General features: G+C 56.0%; 1 protein-coding gene across 4 annotated transcripts in view; it reads left to right on the top strand.

The window, feature by feature from the left end:
* Positions 1 to 754: 754 nt before the first annotated feature.
* Lingo1 (leucine rich repeat and Ig domain containing 1) overlaps positions 755 to 6,730 on the top strand; it is a 186,934-nt gene continuing 180,958 nt past the window's right edge. For 2 of the 4 annotated variants that reach the window (XM_016004390.3, XM_076576342.1), the window contains exon 1: positions 1,347 to 1,702. The gene's annotated coding sequence lies outside the window, so the exon portion shown is untranslated. Of the gene's footprint in view, positions 1,703 to 6,730 lie in introns of all 4 variants that reach the window. The other 2 variants (XM_042280980.2, XM_042280981.2) reach the window with 2 other exon arrangements.

Genomic DNA, 6,730 nt, shown 5'->3' with positions numbered 1-6,730 from the left:
ACACTGTTTTGTAGAGTGCTGTACCCAGGAGGTTCCTGTTCTGCTCGGTTTTGCCTTTTCCTCGTTTGTCTGATGAGATGGGAGAAGAGTCAGGACAAATGGGATGGGGTGTGTGTGGGGGGAGCAATCAGGACCTGAAGGGACCAGAGTGATTACACACATAAGCGAGAGGTGTGATTTGGGTGTCGATGGTCTGCTTTGTGTCTCCAGGACCCCAGTGTCCTCAGAACATCTAACATACCAGAGCTGGTATGGCCCTAGAGATGATGAAAGCCTGTGTCTTTCCTAGGTAAACTGAGGGGCAGAGAAGTGTAGACATCTGCCCAAGGTCACATAGGGGGAGGCCACCTTGGGCCAGGAGCCCTGTCTCTCCCTGCTTGACAGGGTCTTCACCCCGGGATGGGTTAATGTCAGGACACCTATCTCCCTAATCCTTCCTCCCGGCCTTACATTCCTGGAGGTCCGGCCTGCACTGCCCCCAGTCCCTAGTTGGCCCTCGGATGGAGCCGACAATCGCTGAGCGCCCCCTGCATGGCGCGGTCTGGGCAGCTCTCCATCGTCCTTCTCCTTGACTCACCTCCAGCCCCGGAGGGCTGGACTCAAGCTCGGCGGACACGGCGCCTTCTGCACAGCCCAAGCTGCACCACGGCTCGGGCTTGCTCCCGCACTGCGAGGCCGCTCTTCTCCGCGCCCCGGGTGGGGCAGGTCGAGCCGTGTGCGCTATGCCTTTAAGTCCCAGCGAGATGAGCTCTGTGAGTCGCAGCCGAGGCTAGCGCGGGACGTCGCCATCAGCCCGGCTCAGGCCAAGAGCGGAGGGACAGCGGGGACCCTCGCCGCCCACTGCGTGCCGGTAGCTGGGGTTCAGCTAGCGGCAGGCGGTACCCGCTGTGATGCGGAGAATGTGAGAGGCAGCGCAGGGCCGTGGGGAGGTGGGCGCGGAAAAGGGCGGCGGCGAGGCAGACGAAGAGACAGCGGGAGAGGCCGGGGACCGGTCAGGGACTGGTGGGGGACAGAGAGCAGGAAGAAAGGAGCAAGAGCACACGCAGGGGCAGGGGTGAGGGGGGAACTGCAGGAACCCGGCCGTGGGGCCCGACCGAGGTTACGAGCTCGGCCACGGTGGGGCAGAGCATAACGGAGGAGCAGGGACGCCCGCGGGGCGTCCTCTGGGAGTGGCGGGGTACGTGAGGCGCGGTCGGCCCAGGAGGGGTCGCGCGGCGAGGACGACCTCGCAGCCGGGGGCCTCGATGAGCGCCCCGGGAGGGCGAGAACCCGGAGTGCAGAGCCGGGTGTGCGGCAGCGGGGGTGTGTGCGCGTCCAAGTGTGCGCGTGTGTGCGCGAGTGTGAGCGCACAGGCGGGTGGGAGCGCGCTTTAGGGATTCTGCTGGCATCGCAGCGTGGAGAGCAGGAGGCAGGAATCGGGTGTGCAGGGAAGCGCGGGGCCCTCCCGCGCACACACTGCGCGTGCTCTCCCGTGTACACACACTCACACATACATACTCTCTCATACATACGCACACACACACACACACACACGCACACACACGCACACACGCACACACGCCCTTCCTGCTTCGCTCGTTGCTGCTACTACCATCTCGAGCCGAGCCCTGCAGAGCGGGAACCCAAGCTGGAGCAGGGATCGGAGGCTAGCCCGGTGATGCCGGCCCAGAGCAGAGCCGCGCGTGGACGGCGCGCTCGGATGGTGAGTGTGGCCGGGTCGGGATGCTGCGGCTGGGCTGGGGCCGTAGGGGTGCAGGAGGGGGAGCCGGGGTGTCAGCCCGCCGGCAGCGCAGCGTGCGCAGCCTCTGATTGGGCTGGAACCTCGGGGGCAGCGGTGGGGGTGGGGTGTCGAATGCGCGTCCGTGACGGGCGTGCACGCTCGGCACCCCTTGGCGTGACCGCGCTCCTCGCCTGCTGCGCAGCTCTGTCAAACCCTCACCTGAGAGGAATCACCCAGGCTTGGAGCAACTTTGTGGAGCATCCCGGGCGTGGCGGGCCTGGAGGCAGTGTGGGTGGAGGCGCTTTAATGGTTCAACTTTGGCTTTTCTTTCAGGAGGAGAAAACACGAGGGAGAGTGGGGTGGGGGTTCTGGTTGGACCCCTCTGGTGGGTCGAGGGGTGCCCTCCTGACATCCCATCAGGTCAGCCATGGGCTTCCTGGGACGCCCATCGAGCCCAACAATGCCACTGGAGTTGTTACCATACCAGATTCCCGTGACCCTGCCAGGGTCAGGCGGGACTGCGTACTACAGCTCCACAAGGGCCAAGCAAAGTCTGCAGCTAGCATGAAGATGGGGGAGTGGGGAGCATGCAGATGTGTGACCCCGTGTGTGTCCCTTGCTCAGTGGGCAGCTGAAAGAAAGAAACTACCTGCCAATGCAAACTATTGTGTCTGAGTTGAGCCATTGGGGAACTAGATGCCTAGTTCTCAAGGGGCTGAGGATAGATAGGAAGGGCGTATCCAGGCCAACTAGCCTGGCATCCCCATCCCAGCTTAGAGCAATGTATGTCAGCCTCTCTTACTCTGTGTATCCCCTTCCCTGGGAGTCTCTGCTGGTCCTGTCCTGGCTGCTCGAGGGAACCTTCTCGTACTCTCCTTGCTAAGCCCTCTTTAGCTCCAGCACAGGTTCCTCCTCTTCTAGGAAGCAATTTTTGGATGCTGATTGATCTTGAATCCTTCCAGTTCTCTTCCGTGCAGATGGAGCCCATATATGTTTTCTTCCTGGCATTCCAAGCACAAGCCTTTGGGCTTAGAAGCCTTGATCTTAGCTTGGTTGCTGCTTGGAGTAGCATGGTGGCCGGAGGAGCCAGTATCTAGCTAGATTTTCCAGGAAGGCAACCTCTACTTGTGACTAGCTTTCAGATTAACGCTTCCTTCCACCTCCATTATCTCCCTGGAGTCTCTCAGTCACCTCAGGGAGGCCTTCTGTTCACAGAGGAGGGTACTGAAGCAGAAACTGAGCTAAGAGGCTCTCTGATGGGATGCTCTGATCCTGGTCCTGGGGAAGCAGGAAGGGAAAGGCAGGATGATTGGACTTTATTGCCCAGGAACCAGGACTCCAGAAGCCTGTTGTTGGAGTCATCTCAGTATAGCTCTTTTGCTGTTAGTTACCAACGTCTTTCCTGGATGGGACAGCTACTCAGCCTGAAGTAGTTTAGCTAATCACTTTATCTCTCTGACTTGGTCTATGAAACCTCTTGCTCCAGTCTGGTTAAACTTATGCTGCCAAGAGTTGGGGCCAGATCCTGTCTGTGCTCTGCGATGGTTTGTAGCCTGGACTGCTTCCTATACTCAGCACAGCTCTGGCATGTCAGTATTTTTCCAGGATCAGAGCTAGGCTGAGCCTTGGCAATGTCCATTCTGTGTGGGCTCCCCTGGGCCAAAGAGTTCACCTTTTAGCAAGTAATTTTGCTGTAGAGAGCTAAAAGTATCTTTAGGGGAAGGAAGGGATCCTAATGGCCTCTGGGCCCTTTCCTGCCCGGGGGCCCAGCTCAAATCCAGGAGGTCAGAACAGCCTGCGCGTCTCTGACTCCGCAGGTCCATTCAGGCCTTTGGAGGTGCAGGCTGTGGCTCAGGGATGACTGGGCCTCACCTTGGGTGTGGTGGTTGTGCCTGCAGGATGGATGCTGGCACAGCTTCCTCAGCTTCTCTTGGCTTTCCCACCCAGGCAGCCTCTCTGCCTCTCCTCTTTTCCCCTGTGCTGGCGGTGACTGATTCCCCAACTCCTGCTGACTTGACGCTCTCAACCACAGCCTTTCTGTTCTCTCCCCACCATGCTCCCTCTACCTCTGTGGCTCCCTAAAAGGGACCTTTGTTTTATTCTGAAGGGCTGAAAACCCAACCGAGGGCATACATGTGAGGCAAGTTCTCAATCATTGAGCCTTCGATGTTTGTTTCTTGGGTGTGGACCAATGTTCCAGGTGGCTAGAGAATGGCCAAATGTCTGGCATGGCCCGACTTCTGCCATCCAGGCCCGTTTGAACCTCTGCCCTGTTCTTCTGTTCTAGAGGGGGCTCTGCTCCATGCTTCCAGCTGGTTTTAGCCAGATGAGCTCTCTGTATCTTCCTAAGCTGGGGAAAGGGCAGTTTACCTCCTTGGCTCTTTATCTGTGCTGCTGGGATAGGAATCCTCCTGAGGACCACTGACTGTCCCCTTAGGAAGATAGCTGCTCCCACTCCAACCTCAGGAATGTGGCCCCCAGATTCTCTTGCTAGCCAGGGCCTGACACCCCTCACCCCATTTTGTCTGGAGTTTAAATTGTAAAATTGTTACATTCAAATTAGCTACCTAAGGAAGTTGCTGGGTAGACTGGATCATGGGGTGACTTGTTGGCAAAAGTCTCTGGCCACTTAGACCTCCTTTAGGGGTAGAGGGTCACTCTGGTCAGTGTACATCTTTTTCATAATTTCTCAGGGCTAAATACCTATCCCCCCAAAGCACGCCTTGGCCCTTCCTCTCCACTGCCTGGAATCCTGCACTTAGGGCTCACTGTACATCTGAGACATCTTGTTTGGAACCTGGGGTGCATGCTGATGATAATGCTGTCCCTCCGTGGACGAGCTGTGAAGGGAAACCAGGCTGGGACCCACAACCCTGGGTCTGGCAGAGAGGGGCGAGCGAGTCCACAAGCACAGGTTGGGGGATGAGAAGGGGCAGTCCAGAGGGCATGGAAGGGCCAGGATGTATTCGGGCCTGCTGAAATGTTTCTGGCGCGTGGTGGATGCTCCATAAATCTTTGTTGCATCAATGAGTGACTGGAGAATGTGGATGTGGGTGAGGGCTTTCCAGGAGATGGCCCAGCATTAGCAAAGGCAAGGAGGTGGGAAGCACCCGGTGTGGGCAGAGTGTGTTTGCTATGGAGCAGCTCACGAGGGAGAATGACAGGCAATAAGCAGGACGACATGAAGAGAGTCTGAGTGCCCAGAGAAGGAGCATGTGTTGATGCCGGATACAGGGGTCAGAGATAAGATTCTTAAGGGACAAAATTAGATTTGCAATTTAAACCCATGTCTGCTGGTGGTGTTGGGGAGCCTTGCTTGGCCAGAGAGGTAGTCCTGAGGCTGTGAGGGAGTCCAGGCTCGGGACAGCAGCAGGGGCAGCACCTGGTGTATCTTCATGCGAAGGGCAAGTGATCAAAGACAGATTCTTTCTGAGTGGCTCACAGGAGTTGGCCTAGGGCTCAGGTTAGCTCCAGCATCACCTATGAGACATGCAGGAATGGCCGGTGCCTGGAGTCACAGTCGTAGTTTCCAGTATTGTGTGCCTCTGAGCAAGCCACTGAGCCAACCCTTGGACCTCAGTGTCTCTCTATATCTTGACAATGGGGAAGATTGTCTCCTTGGATAACTGGAGTGAGTTTGGGTGATCTATAACCTTGGAAGTGGGATACAAAGGGATGGGGTTAGAGGTCAGCATTGCTGTTAGATAGATAGAGAGATCAAGCCCCAGAGGGGCTGTGACTGGCATAGGGCATGAAGTCAGGGGTACAGCATTCCAGCCTAGCATTTCCCTGGCTATTCCTGGGGCCTGCTGGGCAGAGGTGGGTGGGGTGGTGAGGGCCTCTGGGGCTCTAAAGAGGACATCCTCAGGCAGTTGCTTTGGTAGTCCAGCTGTCAGGGAGCATATGGGGCCATATGGCCACATCAGGGGAGATGCTTGCTGCTGGAAGAGAGATAGCGGCTGTCACCACGGCCTTTTGGGTCTGCAGGCACTGCCAGCCACCAGGGTCAGGTCAGGCAGAGGCCAAAATGGAACTTGATGTCCAGGCTGGTTTGGACATGGAGGTTGGGTCTTGGCAGGCAGCCTGGTTCTAGCACCCCATCTGCTAGGGCAGCTGGCCAGGCAGCTCTGTGCCTGGGACATCCAGGTTGCCTAAGGGCAGCTGTGACAGCCACCTTACTCTCATATGCCCCACCCAGCTCTGATGGCCTTGCAGCCCAGGAGCCTGGGGAGCCAGTCTCGGGCCTCAGTGGAGTCTGTATGTGTTTGTGGTGATATACTTCCTCACACTGAGAATGGATTCTGTCTCTGAGATTCTGGGTGTAGAGAGCCTTAAACCAACCAGGTACGATCAAAATGGCCTGGGGTGTACATGCCAGATGGAAGTGGGTTTCGGTTCTTACTCAGCTGCTGCCAAGTCTGGTGAACCTGGATAAATCACGTCTTTTTTTTTTTTTTTAACTTCAGTTTCTTTACCTGTATCATGGAGAGATTGATATTAATGTAATAGAAATGTCATCAACACACTTTGAAAATGCTCTCTTGTGAAGAGTGTAGAGCGCCAGGCAATGGGAGCTCATTTTGTGCCTTCTGTGGGGAGAGGGATGTAAGGTACAGTGATTTCAGTGTCCTAACAGAAGCAAAGAGGAGCCTTGGCATTATCTCCTAGAACAACACTTGCTATATACTTTTCACATTTTAATACTTTTTGGGGGGTGGTAGTAGAACCTCCTGTAGCTCAGGCTGGCCCTAAACTCACTATCCAGTAGAAGATGACCTTGACTCCTAAGCCTTCTGCTTCCACTTACAAAGTGCTGGGGTCACAAGCATGTGTTACCACATCCAATTCAACACACACACACACACACACACACACACACACACACACACACACAATATTTATTTATTACTTTAACTTAGGTGTATAAGTTTTTGCCTGCATGTATGTAAGTGCCTCATATGCATACAGTGTCTAAAGCGGTCAGCAGAAGGTGTTGGATCCTGTGGAACT

The sequence above is a fragment of the Peromyscus maniculatus genome, chromosome 7 (assembly GCF_049852395.1).
Source record: "Peromyscus maniculatus bairdii isolate BWxNUB_F1_BW_parent chromosome 7, HU_Pman_BW_mat_3.1, whole genome shotgun sequence".
NCBI lineage: Eukaryota > Metazoa > Chordata > Mammalia > Rodentia > Cricetidae > Peromyscus > Peromyscus maniculatus.
Note: the sequence above shows the minus strand (reverse complement) of the source record. Positions and strands in the feature narration are given on the sequence as shown.